The sequence below is a fragment of the Vulpes vulpes genome, chromosome 15 (genome assembly GCF_048418805.1).
Source record: "Vulpes vulpes isolate BD-2025 chromosome 15, VulVul3, whole genome shotgun sequence".
NCBI classification, from domain to species: Eukaryota; Metazoa; Chordata; class Mammalia; order Carnivora; family Canidae; genus Vulpes; species Vulpes vulpes.
The window spans coordinates 33,386,551-33,413,306 of NC_132794.1; the positions used below are offsets into that span (position 1 = coordinate 33,386,551).

At 37.6% G+C, this 26,756-nt stretch overlaps 1 pseudogene; it reads left to right on the top strand.

Annotated features, from left to right (window-relative positions):
• LOC140595568 (ATP synthase subunit d, mitochondrial pseudogene) overlaps positions 1-23,132 on the top strand; it is a 109,078-nt pseudogene extending 85,946 nt beyond the window's left edge.
• Positions 23,133-26,756: the final 3,624 nt, after the last annotated feature.

Consider the following 26,756-nt stretch of genomic DNA (forward strand, 5'->3'; position numbering starts at 1 on the left):
TGCTTTACCCAGAGGAAAAGCAATAATGGGAAGTAGTTTCACAATTTAGAGCAAGGTATCCCACCTAAATTAAATTCTTACTCTCCTACAGAGACTGCAAGACAGAGGCGTTATGTTCCTTGATTACATTTCAAAAGGATGGCTCTCAGGTCCTTGAGAATGACTATGCGGGGTTGTAAAACTGGCAAGAAGCTTTTTTAAAGATTTACACCTCAAAGGGGCAGGGAAAGAATTTACCATTTTACTAGTTTTCTAAAGTAATTGTTCTAAGAAAGGGGAGATCAGAGACTTGGAGATTAGAAAAAAACGTGTCTAAATTTATTCAAGCTGAGGCAAACGTTAAGGTCTTCCTGGGTACCAGATGTCCTGCCTAGACCTTACAGTCACCAGCCTGGAAGCTGTGAATGAATGGACAGTTGGCTTTAAGTTCTGACTCTGATCTATTCAAGTAAATATCTATTATTCAGAGAGCCAGGAACACTGAGCCTAAGAAATAAAGTCAGAAGTAATTCAGGAGTGGAGGATCCAAAAACTACCCATCTTGAATAAAACATGGGATGTGTATGACACACACATTTGGCAAGGGAGCCAAATATCAATGTGACATCTCCTGGCTCAGGACACGACGTTCTTCTGCCAGCCATTGAACACCTCAACCTTGGCATCTTTCTTCAAAGACTCTGGCATCAAAATAGTTTTTCCAGGGAGTCTGTGGTCCACTCTTGTAACAGCTGCATTCTCCTTAATTTGAGTGCCCTTAAAACATACTTTAATTGGTAGTTCAAATTCATCCTGATTAATGCCAATTAACTGAGTCTCACACATTTTTTAAAAAAATTTTTTTGCAAAGCTATCAAGTCTTAGAGACTGATGCTTTCCTTTTAGGCCACTCAGGAGGTAAGCACAAGTCAACAGGGCATGTGGATGGAGTCTCCAGAGTAACTGGGGAAAATAAAAGTAGCAGATGGGCATGTGAAATCAAGCAGAAAGGGAAGGAGAGAGGCCAACCATCTCCCTTCCTTCTACCACATGCGCTATTACCTGGAATTGAATCAGTTGATACATTTGCCATTTTTTCACCACAAAAATATTAAACACATTTAGTTTCATCTTATTTCAAATGGAATATTGAAATTCTCCCTGCCTTCAAATAACACTTGATGCTGCCATTTAGCTTTTTAAAACTGAGAAACACTCCCATCATTCATTCCCTTAAAACTCTTAATGGCTCTTCCCAACTTTAGAATAAATTCATCAAATTCCTTCCCCTAGCAAAAAGGATAATGCATTGCAAACATTTCTTCTTCCCCATTCCACATCAGTGGGGCCTTGTGTACTGGCCCCGTATGAAAGGTGGTTGCTGGAATTAGACAGTACACTGAAAATTTGCAACAGTTCTGTTCAGCTGTTCCCTGATTGAAGCTGCCCTTCCATCCCACAGAAGACATTAATCACACACTAATATCATTATTATTTGAAGCAAAATAATGGAATTTTCATCGATGGAGTCAAAGTGTTTCATTTGATCTCCCTTAAAAGCAGAACATAACCTTTTTAGGGATTAGCTAGATGGCATTCATCTTTTGTCTATACTGCCTTTAGTGCAGAGCTTGGCTCATGGTTGACCCTCAATAAGACTGTGCCAATTGAATGAAATTAATTAATCGTGAATGAATGAGTGGATAACTAGTTAGAATTAACTTATAGCTCTGGAAAAGAGAAATGCAAATATGCACTCCAAGGAATCAAATTAATGATGTTAACCTGCATTAACCATGCTGGATAACTGAGTTAATGAGCCACAGATTCACCCTACACAGATACACAAAAACATCCATATGTATACACGGAAAAGAATGGCACAATGCCAAGAATTCTTTTATCTTATTCTCCTACTTTTTTGAAAAGCAGGAAAATGTATTTTGTTTCCTGAAATCACTTTCCCTGACAATTTTTTTCAGTCTGTTGTATTGATTGATCTTCATCAGTTTTAGCCTTGAAATGATAAAAAGGGTGGAATATAAACAAAGAGCTGCCTGCACAATATTTACGTGGAGAACATTCATCAGCGTGAACAGCTCTTACTTAAAGGCAGTAAGAAGAGTATTCCCCCAATGCCCAAGTACAGTTCTCAGCTTTAATGAAAAAGAGACAATTAGAACAAAGGCACTTGCTCACTTCAAGTCACAATTCATCAAGCTGTCAAAGACAATAAAATGCTACATACCTAATCTTTCCTGTTAACCATAATGTAGGCAATGCAATTACATTGTTGTAGCAAATTGGCAAGAATTAGAGGAAGAATTAATGTAAAAACCTTGTGAAATTTTCTGTTCCAGTAAATGGTGTCATTTATATTTAAAAATCTGGTAAAGAAATATTAAGTATTAAGTGAATTAGAGATAAATACTTCTTATTAAGCCCATTGTCTTGCTCAGAAGTATTGGAGTTTTTTTAAGTACATAAGCAAGGAAAAAATCAATTAGGACTACCAAAGCCATCTATTAAAATTAAAACCAAGAGAAAATTTTAGGTGAAATGGAAAGTAGCAACACAAACACTTTATAAAACTTAGAAATACAAAAGAATAGATACATTTAATCTCAAAGATGGTCAAAATGCTTTAAGTACATTTCTTCCAAAAATGGTAGATCCATATTCTCACAGAAGAAGAAACTAGATGACTATGAAATCATATAAATACAGAGCTTTCTCTAAATGACCTCTATTTGTGAAGCTCAGTTCTTGACGCTGTAAGGAATACAGAAAAGGAAAACAAGTCCCTTCCTCTAAAGGTGCAAACATTAACTGAGGACCTATAAATGCTGGGCCCAGGAACAAGAAAGATGAGGAGGGGCCATGTCTGACCTGGAAGAGCCCACAGTCCCCTAGAGGATATTAAGTATAAAAACCCATTGCAGTTTATACTGCATTCTTCATGTATGCCAAGAAAATGAAGGACCTTTATTTGTCATGTCTGATCTAACCTTGCTTCAAGTCTCCAAGACCCTGGTGCATAACAGTGACGAGACTGGTTTCTTGAATTTGGTTGATATTTTATTAATTATTCAGTTAATTCAAAGTTAAACATCCATCATTGCTGTTTCTCCTACCTCCAGTTCTTCATAAGAAACCAGTGCATATATGGAGAGGTGGGGCTTAAAGGACGAGAATTTGGACATCCTCCAACTTACATCCTGTCCTCTGAATCCTGGCTGCTCCCTGCTGAACCCAGCTCTCCTTTGCTCCCCCATCAACACCTCAATTCTTGTTGCTGTTTGGGTTCTCCCTCGGTTCTCAGTATTGCCTTGGCCATGTTTGTACTGTGCCCCACCAGATCAAGCTTCCTTCCTCATCCTCCTTCAAGCTCATCAGCCAACAGTGCCAGTCACCTGCTCATAGAGGAACATCTCTACCCATTCTGCATGCATACCAAGACCACCACTTGCTCCAGCTCTGTCTCTCTGCTTGATCAAATAGGATAGACATGGATTTCTACTCTGATATAGATGCCTCGTGTGGAATTTTCATCCTAGATTTCAAATTAGAAGTGGGAAAAAAGGGCAGTCCCTCTATTCTTTTTTGTTTTTCCTTGACAAAACACTTGACTACATCTCTCGTGTCTATTCTGTAAATCTCACACTCCTCTAGAGAAAAAGAACTTTCTTACACTATTTTCTGTTGGCAGATATTTTATTCTTCTCATGTTACTTCCAAGAGGCATAGACACATACTTTAACCCTAATTATGGCCAGATTTTAGGAAGAAACACTTCCTTCCAGTAAGCAAAACACATACAGAAATTTTTTGCAAGTATTATCCCTGTTAGGACATAATCTCATCATAAGTATGGCAGAAGAAGACAATGTCAATGCTGTGAAAGAATAAATGAGAAAAACAGAATAAGGGGCACCTGGGTGGCTCAGTGGTTGAGTATCTGCCTTTGGCTCAGGTCATGCTCCCTGCAGGGAGCCTGCTTCTCCCTCTTTCTGTGTCTCTGCCTCTCTCTCTGTGTCTCTCATGAATATATAAATAAAATATTTAAAGAAAGGAAAATCAGATTAATTTATGAGTCTGAAGGAGGTTTGGGGGCAAAAAAGAGCATTTAATTACAATGCTAAGGATGAACACAATTTCCAAAAAATGAAATGACAAATATTAAAACCCAAAGATCTACTTATATCTATGCAAGTGTATTTATTGACTGACAAAATATAATAAGAGTTGTACGGAAGACACAAATATGTGTTGCCAGAGGCATTGCTTCGAGAATGAACTTGCTGCTAAACTACAGCATATTCAAGAAGTAGCCTTCAGTTGTTAGCTCCTCCAGGATCTGCCTCTGTTTCAGAAATCACATCATTTTTGAGCCCATACTTATTACTGAGCAAAATGAGGGTATAGAGTCCCAGGAATTGGGCCTGACTCTGGTGGTCATTACTCACACCAAGTTGGTTGGGGTTTTGTAAGCTTACATTGCAATTCAGTGACTTCCATAGCAAGATTTTTCCTCTTCTCCCTTTCATAGAAGTTGATCCTTAATAAACACTTTGTACCCCAAACTCTAAATCAGCTCCTGGAGTACCCAGAAATGGGGCTCAAGTACACAGGCCATAATAAGAAGCCCTGGAGCTAGCTGACTCAGCAATGAGAACCCATCACTGGTGGCAAGTCAAGAATGTTCCTCCAGTAAGGTGGCAATTAATGCTTTCCAAGTGCTAAACTGGGAGGCTATACCAGGGAAGGAGGGAATACATTAGTACAGGTGAAGATCAGGTGCTACAACTTAGGGAGGAACTGGCAGCTATATGGAAAACCAGATGAGGTGGCTATGGCTACAGGCCACCAATGCTCCATTTAGGAAGGAAACAAACAGCTGAGGTTACAGGCAACCAAAAGCCAAATAGGAATGCCAGAAGCCTACAAAGTCACTCTTACCATTGCCTACAGAGGCAGTCTTATCATCTGCTTGGCAGGGCAGAAAAAGCCAAAGACCAAGTACAGGATCTAATAGTCCAGTGGTGAAATGCCCAACAACTGACAAAAACAAAATGCTCAACAAGGCAAGTCAGTTTCACTCCAGTCAGGGCTCTGACTAGGAAAACCTTGGACCCTGGCACATGAGATAGAGCTTCTCTCTGAATATGTACGGAGTGGATCCTGTGGTGCAAGGGGACAGGGGTAGATGTGGAGATGAGCCACCGCATCCTCCTCGAAAGAAGACGTGACATGGGGTGTAGACACTGGCCACTAGACACTGGCCAGCTGTTATAGGCTTCAGGTCTGCCTCAGTAGTAAAGAACAGCCCACCCTGAGGTCACACTCACTCCGGGCAGCCCATAACTGGTTACTACATGAGGAGGGGGTGCAGAGAGTTCGGCCTGATAGCGACACTCGAGCAGGTGAACTTGCTCCAGAGCCTGCACTGGTCTGGTGGGAGCCTGTCTAGTCTCACTCTCCGTCTGCCCAATCTGCCTTCTGCCCTCTGCCCACACAAGTTTCCCTCTCTAATATACATCTTGAATCCAAATTGCATCTCAACTGCCTCCAAGATTACCAGACTGCACTCAAACAGTTCAAATAGAAAACGGATCCAAGAATTAACGTGCAATTAGAAGGTATTTGTTTTGTTGCCTGTAGATTATAGTAGATGCATATTCGATAGGAAGTGTTTGGGCTGATTTTGGGCACTTCTGAGAAAGAGTTTTCTCCTGTGTAAAGCTATCCAATGCTTCAGTAGTTTGTAACCTCAAGAATTTCCCCCAGTGAAATCTGAAACCAGCCCCCAGACAGGGAGGGCAGAGACAGACCAGAGAAAGAATCAAGCCCCCACCGCCCAGACTGATAGGCAGTTGTTAACAGGAACTTATTTGCAAGTCTTGTGTTGGGCAGCCACGTGCATGAGGAAATCTGCGCACCTGCCCACCAGGATCTTGGCGTTCATTTAAGACCCATTACTGTGTTGAACCACATATACTGGCAAACAACACCCTATTTTCATAAGGCCGTATCCTTGAAAATGGTTCTCACTGTGGGAAGGGAGGGCAAAATGTAACTCCCAAGGATAGGAGGGGCTAGGAGGAGCCTCCAACTGCTCTCAGGTCACCACAGGGTCATGTCCTTCCAATGACCTCCTACCACACTCCACCTCACGTGCCCAACTTTTACATTCCCAAAGGCTCCCCACAATGGTCCTGAACATCAGTGAGGCATCTTATTGGCATGGAGGCGGCTCTGTGGCGGCCATTTGACTGCAGTGGAAGCAGATGCCACAGTAACAGTGTAAGTACAAGCAAGAGAAAATACAGAAAAGATAATGATTCCCGATGTAAGTAACCACTTTTTTTTTTTCTACCAAGAGTGCCATGATCCGAACCATTGGTTTACTGAGTCCCCTGGGCTGGGGTTTTGATCACTCAGTACATTCACTTGGGTCCTTAGATGATTTAGCAAAGATGATGCATTGGCAGGTTCACCAGTTATGAACACACAACATTCGGTTTGGATAATGGCATAGGTTCCTCTTTGAGAGGCAATAATGTCCGAGTCCATTTTATTTTGGAGGACAGTTTTTCTCATTAGAGATATTTCAGTGTTTTCAGTAAAGACAGGCTTTGCCAGCTATCATTTAAGGCTTGCTGGGGGAATGGAGTAAAGCCATGCACGTGTACTAGAATGCCCTTTAGACCAATGCAAGGGACAAAGAAGGTGGTCAGTGCAATACAGAATGTGCCCATCTGGCCTTGAGCAGGAGGTTGAAAATTGTTACTTGTGGGGCAGCTTTTCCCTGTGTCCAAGGGAAACCCATAGCCCAACCACTCAAGTAGAAGCCATGGTCAAAGATTTGTGTTATACAATACTGGGCCCCTTTTCGGTCTACCTAATAAATGCTGGCACAAAGATGGGTCAGTGCCAAAGTAGTAATAATCCTTTAATATGACAGCCTGATACATGGTTCCAGTGATATCCATTCCATATTCCTGTACCATTGAGTTAGTTCTGTTTAGAGTGATTTTTCAATTCCCAACATAGGGGTACCAGGGTATTCAAATGTCTATAAGCCAGGCCATATGAACCCATCCCAGATCAGCGCACAGCCATGCATAACTCTAATGGTGATATTTTTTAGGTAATATTTTTCTGGTGATATTTTTCCAGTCAGTAGTTTGATGAGCTGCCTATGTAGTTTGACCAACAGAAAAAGAATACTCATGTCCAGGGTTATTAACCACACTGTTAATACCACAGGCCAAGTTTCTGAATCAGCATTGACAATATCTCATGAAACAAGAGTACCGGACCTACGTTGTTCTCCCTTAATGTTCTGCTTTAGGGCCTTTCTGGTTTACAGATTTGGCCTTGTAGGATATCAGTGCCTGATGTGTTCTCTGGTGTTGGAAAGATAAAAATCTATATTCATGGAGGAAAATATGCCTGGTTTGAGGTTTCTGACCATAACCGTTTGTCCTCTGTAACCATCGATGGCTCTGAAGGGGTGAGGAAACTCCTGAGGGTTACCATGAATAACCCTCATTAGAGTACATTCAGCTGCACCATCAGCCAGAACCATCCCTTTTATTTTATTTCTGAGGGACCAGTGAATATTGAGCTTAACATTAGGCCTCTGATCACCTCCAACAGCACCCACTGGAGTCAGTTGTGGCCTGCACCCTATATGCAGGGTGTGGAAAGCATCCACCTGACCAGGACTAAATCTCTCAGGCTTCCACTGGAGCAGGTAGGTCATCAGGTGGCCAGCCAAACCATGCACAGTAGAGGCCAGCCTGCTGCGGCAATCATTCCCTTCTTTGTCACAGTGTCCTATGTATATTTCCTCAAACAAGTGAATTAGACTTGTGTTTTCAGGGTGGCCCTGCACTCATGTGGTAGTTCGCAAGCATCTGATGTATGTGGTACCTCTCCCGAGCCTTTCCCTGCAAATCCCTCTTTTCCAAGATCCATTTCTTCAGCCTCCTGGTTGACTCACCAACTGTTGCTTTGAAAACTCTGGAATTTCTTAGATAGCATCTGAAACTGGCCGCCATTCAGGTGGGCATGGAGAGACTAAAGAAAGAAGTAGGCCTAGGCCACTCCCGACTGATAGCTGGCAGTTTTAATAAGCAAGGGAACTTAAATTCAAGTCTTATCTTTGATAGCCTCAAGACAGGTAGATCTCTGAACCTGCTCACCAAGACTGTAGAAGTTTATACAGAGGTCTTAAATGGGTTCAGTCACATATACCAACTGGTTGGTCTGAACAATACATTGCTCTCTTTGCACTTTTGAAAGAGCTCCCAATGTAAGATGATGGGCACCCACTGTACATTCCAACGACAGGGGAGGAGATAAGGAATCTCTGATTGTCCAGGTCCCACTCTTAGGTCAGGGAGTGGTCACATCTTGTCACTGGCCACCTCCAACATTCTTCCAAGTACCAAAACAAAACATTTTATTATAAGCTTCCATCTCAATTGTCCTTTGTGGTGTTTCTATGTCTTTGGTTTAGTCTTAATATATTATCTTCATTCTTAGTCTTAAGACTGACAAAACTTTGTCTGGGCCTTGAATTTTATACGATTTCACTGCCCATCCTCTCACTTACAGATATTCCAACAAATTCCTCAGACTGCTTTGCAGCACAGGCAAGTCTTTGCTTGTTAACATTATATCCGTGACAAAGTATATGGATTCTCTGGTGTTCCTGAGATAAGTGAGATAAAGTGCATATTTAGAAGGCAGATAATGCATATGAATTGACCAATATGAATATGTATTTAGTATAGCATAGCTATAACAATAATAATTATTATTTTATAACCATTCACTTTACCTTTGTTAAGGTTCATAATAGGAAAGCCATGAAATTAGACATGATGAAGGAGTGAGTATAGAAAGAAAAACGAAGATGTCTGTGGGCTTCCAACATTAAAACATCAGGTTGTTGAAGAGGAACTGAATGAGCAGCCAGTGAGGAAAGGGGGAACCAACTGAGCACGTGTGCCATAAGCCAAACAAACAAGAAGTACAATTAGCAGTTGATTTTGGAATGTGGAGGTCATTGGTAGCCTTGGTGGAGCGTTTTTATCAAATCAGAATTACAACATTTTTACCAACTAAGAATTACAATTAGCAGTTGGATTTTGGAACGTGGAGGTCATCGGTCACCTTGGTGGGGTATTTTCACAGTTGGCACTGTCAACAAACCTATTGGAGTGGATATAAGAGAAGATCAAATAAGGTCACATCTATAGCTGACTCCTTTGAAGATCTTTGTTAGAAAGAGGATGGAGAAGTTGGAGAGTTGCTGAAGATAAAATGGAGAAACAGAATGGATGAAAAAGATGACATAAATGACCTCTAGGCTCCCTTTGAACTTCAAGATTCATGTCATGATCAAGTGAACAACAGCAACACAAATGCACTATTCTGCCTGGCTGGATTAATTTTTTTTCATAGGGAGCTTTTACCAAAGACTTTAACGCATAAATGCCATTAAAAAGGATTCCTAGTTTTCAGTCGAGCACTTTAAATTATGATCCACTTCCTTAAACACCTGCTTACTTATAATACTCTTCAAAACAACTCATTGTTAAACACCCAAGTTAGCTTATAATATCTTAACTGGTTAAACACTAGCACTTAACTCCCAAAGTGTATTTGCTACAAATTGAACATTAAGTAAAAAGCACTCAAGGCTATTTAAGGCTTTTGTGCCTTTTTATAAAGGTATGGTATTTGCAAACAGATATGGCTTTCATCAGCTATTAGGAAAATAATCCAGAGAACAATGTTTTTAATTGGCATTATAAGATAATGTTTCTCTTGGAGCAAGAGCTGAATCAAGATGAAGATTTGGGTTAAAGTAAATGACTCCCTTATTTCTTGGGCCCATTTATTTGTATCTCTCTCTGGTTGTTTGGCCAAGTATAAGCAGGGACCCTGAAATCAGGTTATATTTAATTGACTCTGCTAGTAGCTGTTTGCTTTGGGAGGCAGGTGAGTGTCTGAGCATCACCAGCACCCACTGCCAGAATCAGTAGACCTCTAACTACTCCTTTGACTCCTGGCAGTAACTGCATTACTACTTTCCTTTCCAATTCCCTGCCCTGCTGCCCCAAGATGAGTGTTAAATGCCCAGGGCTCAAGGTGAAGAGACTGAAGCTAAGGCGAAGAGTTATCCCAATTTCTAGTGAATTTGTATTGTTAACAATTTAACTTTTCAACGGATTTTGGAGTAAAGCAATCAACTCTCTGCTGGAGTTGGGCAGGACACAAGGCTGAGTTTGCTGAATCAATATGTGGAAACCTGACTGACAACTTAGGTAATTTGATGCAGGATTTGGGACAACAACTGGAGATAAATTACTTAACACAGTTAGGAACCAAAATTGTGTTCAGAAAGAGATTCGCATTTCCCTGAGAGGAGTGAGGAGAATTGTACTGACAGGGAAGTGATGGGCAGGAACAAAACTCCTACAATGATTCTATATGCAACTGTGTAAGTTCTGATGAATCTCTTTGAATTGTGAATCAGTATTGTGAAATATATGGACATCAACAGTGGTATGAGTGCCCACTCTTTAAAGTATGTAACTATAGAACAGTTAGGGCTGAAGTATATGGAAGTACTTATTTCTTGGAGAGAAAAAGACAGTATATATAAAAGCCATATTTTTGTTTCTCTGCATCATGAGACAGTGCTTTTAGAATTCAATTTGACTATGACAACCATGTAAACATACTTTATTAAAGTTTATTTGTACACTTAACCTGCTTGTATTTGTGTACTAAAAGAAGGTTCTTCCCACCACTCAAACTAACGTCCCTCTATAATGCAGAATATTCAGTAGCTGCGAAAATCAAGATGAATAAACCTGGCCAACCCTAGAACCTATGAAGTGAAGATAAAGGAAAGGAGGATGCAGAGAGGGATAAGCTCAATTAATAATTCAGTCACAGTCACTGCCAATTAAGAAAAGATGCTTCCTCTTAATATGAGTGATCAAGCAACTGTTTGGAAGGGTTGCTTCATTGCTGCATTGCTTCAGTGAAGACTTAAAAGAAAGAAAGGTAAATGCCTTCCAAGGTGTAGCAGAGCTTAGTTTTTGACATTTCAGATTTCACTTCCCTTTTTGAATTGAATCTTGAGATCCTTTTGAGAAATTATCTTCTCCAGTATGATCTGCTGTTGCCACATTCAGTAGATGACATACACCATGAGCTAGGTCAATCAGATATTTCTCCTGAGCCAACAAAGACACCAGAGATCATTGGAATCCATACACTCTAAAAGCTATAACTCACCCAGATTGTTACTATTCCTAGACCTTTGTTGTGCTTCTTGCTTTTTGGGTCTCTGGGGCTACTTGATCTGCTTAATTTCCAAGTCCTATGTTCACATGTAGCATTCCATAAATTCTGTAATCCCCCATTATTTGGCCAGTAAATTAACTTTTGCTTAATTTAACCTGAGTTGATTTCTGTCATTTGCAATCAAAAGTTTCAAAATTCATAACGAGGGGCACCTGCCTGGCTCAGTTGGTAGAGCATGCAACTCTTGATCTTGGGGTTGTGAGCTCAAGCCCCACACTGGGCAGAGAACTTAAAAAAATTTCATACACAAGATCATAATTGGCCCCAATGCTGACAATTCTATCTCAATCCTCGAACAACATACGTGTGTGGGTGTTCATGTGTGTGTGTATGAAAAACTCAGTATGAGTTCTCCAACACTGCTACATCTCAGCCACTCCCTTTAGTGTCTCTAGAAACTTAGGCATATGATGGTAGCAAAACTGACCCTTCTTCTCAGCATCTTTTTTCGATGAAATTGGTCAATAAAGAGTACAGTTACAAATGGCAAATACCTAGGAATTATCTAAAATACCTCCCTCCTGTATTATAAGTGAAATAAGTCAATCAGAGAAAGACAATTATCATATGATCTCATTCATATGATATGTGGAATTTAAGAAACAAAACAGGATCATAGGGGAAGGGAGGGAAAAATAAAACAAGATGAAATCAGAAAGGGATACAAACCATAAGAGACTCTTAATCATAGGAAACAAACTGAGAGCTGCTAGAGGGAAAATGGGTGGGAAGTGGGGTAACTGGGTGATAGATATTAAGGAGGGCACATGATGTAATGAGGACTAGAATAAGACTGATGAATCACTGAACTCCACCTCTGAAACTAATAATACACTATATGTTAATTAATTGAATTTAAATTAAAAAAAATAAATTTAAAAAATACCTCCCTCCCTTTCACTGCCTTTGTCGGACACTTTACCAAGTCTTAATGATTATAACTTTTAAATATCTCTCAGATCTGTAGAGAGGACTCCCATCACTACTGCCACTGCTCTGCAAGATGATTGTTTCTCTTCTGAGATGTTGCAAGTATTGCCTGAAAGTTCTGTTCATATTTACTTCTGTAAATCTATTCTTCATATATGACCACAAAAACAATCTTAATGAAATAATGATTTAAATGTATCACATGACACTCTGCTTTGAACACTTCTGTAGCCTCTCAGAAGTCTTGGGACAGTGTTCAAAATCTTTAATATGCCCTTCAAGCCAAGTACCCTACCACCCCTCACTCAGCCCTTTACTCCACATACCATCTGTACACATTGCTTTTTCACCTCCAGGAAAGATCTGTTTCCTTCCATCACAGCATCTTTATACTTGCTCCCACCTATTTTGCCCACTGGTCTCTCCCATCTTTTCTAATTAAATTTTAAGCATTCTTCAGATGTCAGCTAAATATCTTGTCCCCAGAAACACTTCCTAACCTCACCAACAAGATTAAGTCCCTCTACTATGGTCTTTTTGGAACTATGAACTTTTCTTGACACCACTTATCCCAATACTATTTGATTAATTATCACTCCTTTTCTCTCTCCCAACAATGGAGTCTAAGCAACATGAGGTCAGGGACAAAGTCATTGGTTTTCATCATTGTTTCCCTAGAACTAAGTGCAGGGTCTGACACATGTTAGGCACTTGATAATTCATGAATAAGATCAATCTTCCCTGTGAAAATATGAATTCCTTGAGGACAAGAACAACGTCTGATATAAGTATCCAAAAATCAACTATTGATGTAACTTCCATTTGGGCTCAGTAAAGGAATTCTTTATTGTAACCACTGATGAAGGTTACAAATGTATTTATTATTCAAGGTCACATACACATTTTGACCACTTTCTTATATTGCATAATTTTAAAAAGTTATTTTCAGATTCCTTTTGATTAGTCAGACTCCAATAAGCCAGGTAAGCAGTCACTAATCTTTCAACAGTCCATGATATTCTTCTTTGACAGAGAACATCTCAGACAATTGAAATCATCAACTTCAGCAAAACAATGAAATTTTCCATTAAAAAATTACTTTATTTGAAATGCTTATTAAAAAGCTCTTAAGATATCTATGTAAAACCTCAAATCAAGTATCAACCTTGTCCCAATTAACTGCCACTGATGTATCTTTGATTTTCTGGAGGCAACCTAGAAGTATAGATTCAAACTCAAATCCCAATCCCAACCCCAATATTCACAATCCTCCCAAGAATCCCTGTGCTTGATGAGCCTTGGTCTGCTCTTATTTTTCAAAGTTTTCCATGATCCTCAAATGCTGACTAGCATTGACAATTGTTTCTGACTGAAGATGAGTCACACTTCCCACGAAGGTGACACTGTCTTCACAAAGGGAATAGCAAGTCTCTTTTTCTGGGAGCATTAGTTCTCACCTGAACTTCAGAAAGATCCAAAAACAACAAAAAATGTTTCAGTAAACCAAAAGACCTTAATATCCATTTGATATATAAAGCCAGGAAGCATATTGCTGTTGTGTATAGTTGGTATATAGTAGGCCCTTAATAAATACTTGTGGGATTAATAAATAAACTGTAGTGGAAAGAGACTCATTCTTCTCCAGTCATATTGTGTTGTGCCCTGGCGGGAGGGTTTTAAAGTTACTTCATTTAATCTAAACTAAGAGAGATAGTCAATTTTGACACAAGAAAGTTTTATTGGCCTGTAGATACTCTATTTTGGAAAATACACACACACACACACACACAAAATCAAAAACTATATGTCTGATCTTCTGCCTACTAAGGAATAGCCAGGGATTCAAACATGCTTTCAGAAAGCACCTATAACATCACACCTATCCCTTGTCAATCCAAACATGCTCTATTGGACTAGTTATTTCCTTTTCCTAATCCTTAGATTAAAGAAGATGTAGAAATATGTCTTTATCCATTACACTTCAATAATAAAACATGCTCTGGACAACTTTGAAGGACTAAACACATGTTGGGGTTCAGTAGTCATCATAGCTGATCTATCAAAGCTTACACTGATATCTAGCAACCTGGCATAATTTCATTACAGGAAATCATCCTAGAGCTCCTTTGTGTCAGCAGGAGCCAGGCCTCCAGATCATGAATGCATTCTTGAAGAAGACATCCAGTAGGTATTCATGAAAGTGAACCTTGGAGTATTTGGCTGTGCTGATCTACAGGAAACCTGTGGACTTTATTGGTTAATGTCTGCATGGCATGAGAGTAGTTAAATTTTTCATAAACTGGGTTTAAGCATTGATTTGATCAGTAGGAAGTATGTATAGAGGGTATCTTTCAAATGTGAATTGAAAATAACCCTCTTTTCTAGGCCCTTACCAGGGCTGAATTAGACCCTATGGGAAAGCACTAGAAGAAGACTTTAACATTCTCTAATTTGATAATTCATTATCAATCAAGATTAAGCACTATCAGTGCAAATTCTCTGTTTCATAGGCCTCAACAGGCTGCTAAAAAATGTGGAGATGGGCTGCCAACCATCTCCCAAAAATAGAGAATCATTTCCTTTATAGGAGAGGGCTGGCAGCCTAGGGCCATCCCATGCTATATGCCACAAAAGGGATGATTTCACTGTCCCCACTTATCTTTGCTCCTTTCCACCCTAGATGAGGGAGGTGGATGGATAAAATGTTCAGGAGTAAGATTCAGAGTTGCAAACAGCATAACGAAGCTAATCTTTCAGCAGATATCCAAGTGTTGGGACTTATATTCCCCCAAGACACAATATATTAACCACAGGGTTTGGAGTATTGGAAACTCCAGAAGGTTGGACAGCCATCTTGTGGCATTTGAAGCTGAAGAAGGAAGCCAAAACTAAGAGAAAGAAGTAAAAAAGAATATAGAAGATATTTAGTCCATGATGAAAATGTTTCAGCCTCAGACCATATTATGCCCAGATTTATTCAATTATGTGAGTCAATAATGTTTTTCTTTTACTTACATTAGCTTGCTACATTTTCAGTTCCATGCATAACTGACCTAAGATCTGCCAAGTATGGTATGTGGTGCTTAGATATTTTACTCCAACTCCCAAAACACAAGTCCACTCAATGAGAAAAGATAAACAGTGGTATCTGTTCCAAAAACTCAAGGAAGACCACTAGGGAAAGAGAGTCGCAGGTAGAAGTTTTCTGCTCTTCTTATTCCTTTGCTTTCTCACACTTGATGATAAGGAAGTCTTTTGATATTTCACTGTGATTATGTTGAAAGACTTAGGCCTTATTCCTACCAAAGACATGAGGACATAGTTGCTGTCAAGTACACCTGAGCCTGCCCAGGATTTTCCATAGCCTTAAACCTTAAACCTCCCTGCCACGATGGAGCCAAGGCCCCAAGATCCTGGTGAAAAGGGCACAGATAACTAGAAAAATGCAGAAGAAACTAAGGCATCTGAGTTGGGAAGCAATGGAGAAAAAGAAAGTATGTCGGAGAAAGATGGTTTCTAAATGCCCATTTTACCTAGGCACAACCTGTGTACACTGAAAGGTGGCAGGGTAAAAAGAAAAGAATGCTTTGTATCATCTATAGTCTCTGTGTGCTTTCTTTTTTTATGAAAAATAAGATTGTGTTCCCTCTACTAACAGACTGTTCCTGCAAAGCCTTTTAAATTGTGCAAGTCATAGCAAGGCAGTTAGAAAATAAACAGTCCTAGAACATGTTTAAACATTTCTTCTCCACTCTTTCAGCATTGAGTCCCACTTCTGGCACCCTTTGAGAGTGTCTTTGCCTCTTTTATAATAAATCAATAAATCCTTGATCTGAAGGCTATATATATCATTTTCACAAGAGAAGCTTTAAAATGAAAAAAATACCTGTTGCATATATATATGGATAATTGTAGAAAGTCATATATATATATTATATATACGTATATAATATACATATCATACAATTGTCCATTATAAAATTTGTGCCAGAACCTATACTTGGTCTAACATATGAAGGATCCATTTCTCTATGTTTTGTGCAAATTTCTTCTTGCTTATCTGTTTTTTTAAATTAATTAATTAATTTATTTTTTGCTTATCTGTTTTTATACTTCTTTTCCACCTCTCCCTGACCATCAGAATTGTTGTGCAATGAGATTTTACATAGAAATTGTGGCAAGAAGCAATATTTCAAGGTTGGTTTTAAATAGCATAGTTATTTATGATTAAAATAACTATATATGAAGCACATTAATAGCTCAACATTTTACAAACAGAAAATATTGTAAATTGCTTCTTAAGGAGCGGTAGAAATTCAAATCACTTCCAAATACAGATACCACCAATTCATAAAAACTTGGAGTGCAAAGAAAGGAAATGGGGATATATTATCTACCCTGTGTCTGGAGGGCAGTTGTTTTCTTCCGACTTGCCAAGGAGAGAAGTGAACTGAAAAAAAGCTGCTTACCCAAAGCTGCCATGGGTATGTAGATGCTTTTGGAATTTTTCCAGAGATTTTAACCAAATATGCAACCCACAACAAATATTCCCTGTGGCACTGTTGAAGCATGCTGCAGTTACACATTATAAATGGAAGCCAAATCACACACTTATGTAAAATGACTGGTATAGCAGAAAAACAAGTTATATATTTAATAAGCACTCTCAAGCTTGTAATGTAGTGAAACCCACTTGTAATTTCTTTCATAGTTGTTTTCTTCCTCCCCGCACATACTGTTCATTTTTAAAGTTCTCTACAAGGCTTTTATAAAAATCAACTTAGTCAATATAACATCTCTCCAATTTTCTTTGCCCATTGCTCTGAAAAACGGTGCTCCCATTCACAAATATTAGTCATATCAAAATGCATGAAATGTGGTTGTACGACATGCCTTAAAGCATGGCTTTTACTTACAGAATATGCACATTGCAGGAAGAAGCCCTCCATACATGCTTACACTCCCTATAGGCATGCTTTCTATCTTCCCAATCTGTAGGTTACTTTTACACACAAAAGCCATTTATCTGTTTTGTCTACCAAATTAAGGTTGTTATAGTTTATCACACTGACATTTACTACCCCATGATTCTGAGTGCCTTCCCAAAGAAGCATAATGGGCATTTTTGCCAATTAAACATAAGGTTATTGTTAAAAATTAAAATACTGGAGAAGGCAATCAATTCTGAAACAACTACACTGAAATTCCGCCAGCAAATTTAAGCTGTCCACTCAGAGGGGCACCTATTCATTGTGGCTTTCTGCAGACCTTTTACTAGTTGGGTTCCCTCTCTCTTGAATTGCTCATTAATTCCTGTGACATTTTACTTTTCTTTAATCAGATAATTATCTAATTCCATTTTAGCTATTTGTAAATGTGTTTTCATGCATCCAGATCCTCAGAACACATTGTTTTCCATCAGAGAGGGGAAAAAAATTATATTGATAATTAATTTCCCCCTGGGACAACACTATAAGAAATTTTCTTTCATCAACACTGATTGAAAAGAAAACAAGACAGTATTTTGCCAGTGAGTGCACATTGGCTTAGATTTATGGTGTATTTTAGATTTATTTTTAACCTTGGCTTTCTGTTTCAGCCAAAAAAGATCATCTTCTTCCTGAGGATTTTTCTCCTTTTTTGCTGATTAGCTATAGAATGAGAAGAAGCACCTGACAGGCCCACATTAAGAAGGATGCTAAGCGGTTTACAAGTCTCAGTAATTAATGACTATTTTTATCACAAAGAATATAGACTGGCTTCTTCCATCTATCTGAGACTCAGTGTAAGCCCCTATAAGCCTCAATGCAGCATAATTGGTGCAATAGAGCTGAAAATGAGATGGAGGATATAATGCAGCTTCAGTAATCCTGTCTTTAGCTAAAAGGGAACAGTAGAAGCCCCTGGCAGCCTCCAGTGTGGTTGCCACTAAGATTTAAAGCCAACCAGCTGTCTGGTGCTCCTTGTGAAACCCATATCACTGTTTATATCCCTAAATAGAGTTCAAATGTTCTAAATAATTATATTTATGAGAATGATTCACTGTGGTAAACAATTTGTTTCCAGCCTTTTGGCTCTAATTTGGTGTTTTCTTCGATTAGGAACAATCATGGACCATGTACTTGGGTCAGTTTTTATTCTGACCACCCTGTGCTTATAATGTGCTCTCAAACCTCTTTGGATGAACAAATGGGTTTTGCTTTCTCAGTGTTGTTATTTAAAAAAAAAACCCACTCTCTTGTAAATCATAATGCTAATAATAGGTCTGGGCACCTAATTGGGAAAATGAAAAAAAGCTACACATTCATGAAGGCATGCTAAGTGAGAGCACAGTAAGTGCTGGGGAATGTGTTCATTTTAGATTTGTGACCATCCCTTCTATAGCCCGGATGGCACTGAAATGTGCAAACCAGCCATGATCACAAATAAACTCCTGGTATGTTTCTACAGTATGACTGGAAAGAGCACTCAAAGCAAAAAAGCAAACAAAGGAAGGGGATGGAAATACCTTCTCAGAGATTCAGAGTCTCAGGTATTTTCATAATGTGTAATGTGTTTCACTCATGTTCTTCCTCGCAACGCTGGCACTACCAACTATAAAAATAAAGATTGTTGTCTTCAAAAGAGGGCTATGTTTGGAGATCTAGTAGCAGCATCTTCCATGAATATCCTATGGCAGTTACATGCCACCTCCCTGTGGATATCAAAAGTTAGAAAGTCTTTCTAAAAGCATCTCTAGAGGATATGCCAGCTATCCAGAAATCAAAAGATTCACTGAAGAAGCCAAATGGAAGGAGATTAATCAGGAGCATGGTTAGATTTAACATGATAATACAGATAAATCTAACGGAATAGAGATATACATTGTAGTTCAAACTATTACTGATCTACTATAAATTATTATATAATAATTGTAAGAATTATTGTAGATGATGAAATCCTATGTTAGGATGGAAGTCCCAAAGGCTACCTATTCCATTATCCCATTACGTATAACGTGATGGTTCCAATGTGAGTTAGAGTCTTCCAACAGATGTTTTCTACTACCCAGTTCCCAGCCTTAGTAGAGGAACAAATTCATGAGGACTTGTGGAAGAAGGTCCAAGAATGACTCCAACTGTTGAATGAAAAATGAAATTTGAATTCACTCGGCAAAAAAAACAATCATCATAACAGAACACATTAGGTTTTATCTAATAGAGGTTAGAGATTATTTTCCTCTATTCCCATAAGGTTAAAGACTTTGGCAATCTAAATTACAGTTTCTTGTGATATAGATAGAGATGAGCACACAAAATTTCATTCCCTTTAAAGATAAACCCAAATAGTATTAAGATTCGAAGTTTTTTTTTTTTTTTTTTTTTTTTTTTTTTTTTTTTTTTTTTAAAGCCGCAAAGTTACAGCATCCAGGCAATATTTACAGAAGTGATATAGCACAACGGTCAAGATTCCTGGACTCTGGAACTAGATTACCTGGGGGTGATTCTTTTTTTTTTTAAGATTTTTTTATTTATTTATTCATAGAGATGCAGAGAGAGAGAGAGGCAGAGACACAGGCAGAGGGAGAAGCAGGCTCCATGCAGAGAGCCTGATGTGGGACTCGATCCCGGGTCTCCAGGATCACGCCCTGGGCTGCAGGCAGCGCTAAACCGCTGTGCCACCGGGGCTGCCCCCTGGGGGTGATTCTTATTTCTGCAAATTTCAGTTGTTTTATAAACTTGGGCAAGTTCTTTACTTAATAAGTAAAATGTAAATAATAGCACAAATTACCTTAATAGATCCTAAAGATTATTAAGTAAGTTAGTGTATAGAAATAGAGTATTATTTAGTAAAAGAGTAAATAGAAGCCCAAACACATAGGTCATCTTCCCAAGATCACATAATTAGGAAGTGGGGTGGAACTGGTGATTCAGAGATGCCTCCACCAGAACCTCCACACTGACTTTATAAAAGTACTGATGATTCTGATGAGAGTGATTCTGGTGATGGAAGTATAGGTGAATGTAGGGACAAGTAGTCAGGAGAGGAAGATACAACATAGGTTGTGAACAACTGAAATGAAAGATGAACATAGAAAGGATTAGAAGATCAAAGGAAGGTACTAAATGTTCCACAGCAGTGCCCACCCAGGTAGTTGATTGGAACTATTATATATTATATCAGGCACTTCCACTAAAAAATGTGAACCATTGCTTCAGGTGAATCATGTACAACCTGTATTTGCATTTAGTCCTCTTCTGCCCTGCACATCTATGACACTTTACGTACAGGGTTCTGAAGAACTGCTAATCTCTCAGTCTCTTCCAACTTCAGTACAGTCCTGCAACTGGTTGGTCAGTCTATTCTAAACACCCTGGCATTCCTTTTAAGCAGATTTTCAATAGTATAAAAAGTAAATATCATGTTTGCCTCCTTTTTAATTGTTTAGTTTTGTAAACTATACATACTATTAAAAGCTACTGGCTATTCTGCATAAGAATGCTGATAATGTGGAACATGTCATATATTTGACTTATTCATCCTTCCAAAGCATTTCCACCAAACATTGTCTATGCCAGAAATGTTTCTTTATTAAAAAAATATTATCAAATGTCACATGGAATGTTTTGAAAAAAAATTATTATTTTTGAAAATTTTTGAAAAAATTATTATTATTATTATTATTATTATTATTATTATTATTTTGCCATTCGGCACTTCTGCATCTGATTTAAAATGATTTCTTTACCAGGTAACCTTGGCTACATCTGACTCAGGACAATGCTCCACATTTTCCACAGGATTATCATAGTTCTATTGCTACAGTAATATTGCATTAAAATAATAATGCACCCCAGATAGGATTCCAGATTATAAATTTTTTAAGGCAAGAAAATAATTCATTTTCCCAACCATCTTAGGATTTAATATTTTTATGAACTTATTGTTATTTGTGTTTAGAATACCTATACATCAAGCTTTACTTACTCTCTTGCTTACTTCTTTAGTCTCAGACTTTCATAGAGACTTTTCTTACATATTTTGGTTACTGCAGAATTGGAATTGATAGGTAGCTGTTAATAAAGGCAAATACCTACTCAATAATAGGGTATTAAAAAATTACAGTGGTCTCTGATTGGTGTAGATGCACAGATGCCTTAAAAGAACAATACTTCACTGCTATTAGAAACATTTAGAAGAAGCAACAGATCTATCACCAATATTGTAGAGAGGATTCCTGAATCAAATGAAAGGTTTAAACAAGGGCTTATTAAGATTCCATAATTGAATGAGCTCACAATAGATCAAAGAAAAAAAAGTTAAAAAAAGAAGTACTAATTTTTAGTATATTTTAATATTTAGTATATTTTAATATTTAGTATATTTTAATATTTAGTATATTTTAGTATATTTTTAGTATATTTTCTACTTGATATTTGGAAATCAACTTATTAGGTTATCATTGTGTAAAAGCAAGTCTTGGACTCTGGAGACCTATGGACTTGACTTCGAATGCCAGATTTGACATTTATTACTTATGTAATAAATAAATTAGTAAATTTACTTTACCCTTTGAAAGTACTTTTTTTTTTAAATTGGTAAAACAAGACTAATAATACCTATTACATAGGCATAATGTAAGAAATCAGTAAAATAACCTTAATGCTAATATAATTCTCAGCAAAGAGTGAGTGCACAATACATAGCTGCTATTACAACACCTATAAATCAGTAGAAATAAAACTTATAAACAGCCATATTACTGAAAATGTTTCAAAATTTGTAAAATGCAGCATGACTGGCTGGCTCAGTTGGTGGAATGTGGGACTTCTGATATTGGGTTCATGAGTTTGAGCTTCAAGTTGGGCATAGAGCTTATTTAAAATAAATAAAAATAAATATATACAAAAAAAACCAAACAAGTTATAAAAGACAATTACACTATGGCTGTGCATAGAAAGGATTCATTGATAAAATAATTAAGTCATTTTTTAATCAGATCAATGTTTATTCCTGTGTTTCAATTATGACTTCTTGATCTGTTAATATTTCTTTGTTTGTTTAAGTCATCTAAATCGTTATCTTGACAGCCTTTGAAATCACTTTAAATGAATCAAGTATTATGTTTTTTCTTGTTTGGCAGATTTACCTTTTTGAAAAGCTGTAAATTCAGAGACCATTAGCACTGATGGATTTGAAGGAAGTTAGGAGGGCAGTGGAAGGCAAATAGAAGTACTCCCTGAGGCTGTGGACTGTGGGCCGCCGGGGTCGGTGAAGGATCTCAAGATGGCTGGGCGAAAACTTGATCTAAAAACCATTGACTGAAAAAAATAAAATAAAATAAAATAAAAACCATTGACTGGGTAGCTTTTGGGGAGATCATACCCTAAAACCAGAAGGCCATTGCCAACTCCCTGAAATCCTGGAATGAGATGCATACCTCCAGTTTGGCTACTCTTCCTGAGAAACCACCTGCTATCGACTGGGCTTACTACAAGGCCAATGTGGCAAAGGCTGGCTTGGTAGATGACTTTGAGAAAAAGTTTAATGCCTTGAAGGTTCCTGTGCCAGAGGATAAATATACTGTCCAGGTGGATGCTGAGGAAAAAGAAGATGTGAAAAGCTGTGCTGAGTTTTTGTCCCTCTCAAAGGCCAGGATTGAAGAATATGAAAAAGAGCTGGAGAAGATGAAGAACATAATTCCATTTGATCAGATGACCATTGAGGACCTGAATGAAGTTTTCCCAGAAACCAAATTAGACAAGAAGAAATATCCCTATTGGCCTCACAAGCCAATTGAAAATTTATAAACTTGAGTTGAGGAGAAAGCCCTGGCCCTCATATTATAAACGTTGGACATTAAAAATAATGATATGGAAAAAAAAGAAGTACTCCCTGAAAAGAACCTGTTTAGTACTGAATACAGAAATAAATGTTGGCATATAGAGAATAAAGGCTTAAATAAATGCAAGGAGAAAATCAACCCTGAGATTCTAAACACTAAATAGAAAATTAAGAAGCCAAGGAACCCAACAAAAAAAAAAATAGGATTTATGAGAAAACTAGTTTAAACTGGGGATAATGCCCTTTTGAAATACTCATTTTAAATTTATAAATTTTTATATTTGGACTATAGAATCTTAACATGGAAGAATGAAGGGAGCATAAAGTTATCCGGTCAACCTCTCTGCCTATATCAGGACTGAAGCATTTCTAGAGCATAATGAAGACAGGCAACATAGATAGTGGACTACACAAAACACTTTCCTTGATCTTAAGCTATTTCAGGAATTATTTATTGGAGAAAAGCTACTTAATCATAACTTATAAATTGCCATCAGACATCAGTTATTTTTTTATTTACTAAGGCAGTGGGCAATAAAAACTTATATATATATTTCATTGATTTAATTGATCAGTCTTTAAAAAGAAAAAGAAAATTAGTATCACCAAACAACAGAAATGTTGAGTAAACTGCACTCAGCCAGAATACAGAAATCGGTTTCAAGTCTTCTTAATTCATACATATATATGTATGTATTCACTTATTTGTATGTTTGTTTTTATTTTGGCAGAGTTGACACACAATATTACATTAGTTTCAGGTGTGCAACGTAGTGATTCAAAAGTTAAAGCATTATGCTATGTTCACCATGACTGTGGCTACCACCTGTCCAAAAACATCAGTATTACCATTATCATTGACTATACTCCTATGCTGTGCCTTTTATTCCTGTGACTTATTCATTCCATACCTGGAAGCCTGTGTCTCCCACTCTTCTTCACCCACTTGGTGCCCCCCTCCTCCTCTCTGGCAGCCATTAACTTATTCTCTGTGTTTATAGGTCTGATTCTGCTTTTTGTTTCTTCATTTGTGGGGTTTTTGTTTATGTTTTTTTTATATTCCACTTTATGAGTGAAATCATGTTGTTTGCCTTTCTCATTCTGACTTATTTCATTCAATATAATACCCTCTATGTCCATCTATGTTGTCTGAAGTCTTTTTTATAATCTCTAAAATCTGTTTCTGTCAGAGTTTAAGTCACAAAACCTTAATAAAGCAGAAACATTTGTCTCTCTTTGATTCCCATGTTACTTAAGTTGCTTCACTACTCCATTGACAACACTCACTGTCCAACATACCTCTTTGGTTCTTCTACTCTTCTTTCTGCCCTATGGTAGCTGAAGCTTGCAGATTTAAAAACCAAAATAAAAATACCAATGGTTTCAGCCTTTCCGTATCCCCTTGTCATGAAAGATATTTCTTGGTCTGCCTACTAATTTTCTTCCTTTTTCTTAGATGATGAAGAGCATTCTGAAATTCCAAACATATCTTTGTATTATTGTGATACAATATTATGGGGAAATTGGAAAAAATTGCACTAGAGGCTGGAAGGATGGGAAAGGTACTATTATAGGTGATTCAGATGTTGGGGTTTGATATTGGTTTTATTGAAGTTAGATAGGAGAGTAACATCACAATGAGCCTTGTATCTTTTTGTGGAGTTTGAGACATGTAATCAATTTATGTTGATATTTCTTTTTTGTGGCTAGTGTCTGTTTTTTCTTTGAGCAACACAAGACCGAAGACTAGATGCTTGAAGTGTGGCAGCATTATCTACACAACATTTTACTACCAGTTTATTGAATTCTTACAGTCACAAATGAAGAGAACTGTAAACAATGTGGAAGATGAAGCATGTTGGTACTGTTTTCAGCAAAATCTGCCCAGTGTAGGATCCACCCCCACTTACCTGGCAGTGGTATTCATCTGTGAGGTAGTGCTATTATAATGGTGCTTGGAAATTAAGTGTATAATACAGGTTGAATCACATGAGGACATTTAGATCTACCTTGGGGATTAGATTTTGAATCAGGTTTCATAGGCGCTTATGTTGCAGACAAGCTGGAAGGTCACGAGGAGAGGAATTTGAGTTAATTTCAAGTAGGCAGAATTACATCATAAGTTCACCTGAGCTCCAGAACACTGCATACCATTTGCTTTGCCTACTGACGCTCACCATATGAGTGTCCATAATAAATGACCTTGTATACCCACAAAGCTCTTCCTGGCCTACTGGTTGGCACATCTGCCTGGAAGAAAAATCCAAGAACTGGGAAATGGAGAAATCTCTCTTCCGAGACTTAAAGTGGCCTAGGATGAGAGTAATTGTTGCAGCTTGACCTTTCTATCCCCTAAAAGGGTAGTGGAATATAATATAAACATTATATTCCAAGCTCATCACATATATCATCTCCTTTAATGCCAACAATGACCAAATGCAATATGAATGATGTTTATGTTTTATTAATGAAGAAACTATGATGTTCAGAACTAACATTTTCCAAATCACACAGCTAGTTTGTTTTAAGGCCAGGATGGGAATAAAGCATAACAGGGTGGTTTTTTTTTTTTTTCATATTACAGTACATCCTTTCATACTTGCTTCCCTTTTTCTCATTGCTTTTCCATCTATAATAATATGCCTTTCTACACTTTCTACTATTTGTTTTTCTATCACAACTATTGTAAAAACAAGGGCAGTATTATCATTATTGAAATAATATACCTTATAATAACTTGTTGGGAAAAAAAGTCTAAAGCTTTGGTTTATATAAAACAAATTACCCTAACAATCAGGCTTTTGTCCTAAATTCAAACAGCCAGATAACTTAAAAACTAATTTTTCCCCAAGATTGCAATGTCATTAATGACGATCCTAAATTGATGCAAATTTTCTAAGTGGCTTTGAAGCCATTAAGGAAATATTAAAATATCTTTAGTGTGGTATTGGTGTTGTGTATTTTTATTGCATTGTAATACTCAGAACAATTTTCAATTTATTTATGGTGCATATTGTTATTCTTGGCCAATACCCTGATTGTGACTTATAAATGAAAGTTTAATAGAATTATCTTTATTCAAAGCTACAGGGTCACTGAGCTTCTCCACTGCTTTTCTGTACTAAAATATTTACCTTTAAAGTCCTAGAAATTATAGTACGCAGTGAGAAGAGAAATATTCTTTCTACCAGGGTTGCAAAGTTTCCAAAATAAATTGAAGTAGAATCTGCATAAATATTTAAATACTCCTTGGCCTATTAGTATCCTTGTGTTCATAGTATAAGATTCATCTGTGAAAGGAATCAAAGGCTGAATTTAAATTCTCTAGCAAGATAATTACCCATTGCATCTAATTTTGAGGGTAAGTTATTAAAGAAACTGGGGTCATCTACTTGTAGAGGACAGACCTTAGCTAAAATCAAGGTATGACCCTTCCTGTCATATCTTAAGATTAATATCTTTCCCTCATGGTCTTTGTGCTTACTTTCTTGCTGCATTAACCAAAGAGTTTCCAGAGTGTCCATTGAGAACTGATGTTTATTTGCATACAGATTCTTACTGTGAAAAGTTATGTGGTCATGATTCTGAAATAATCCTGGTGGGTGAATGTGGATACACCAATATTCTCT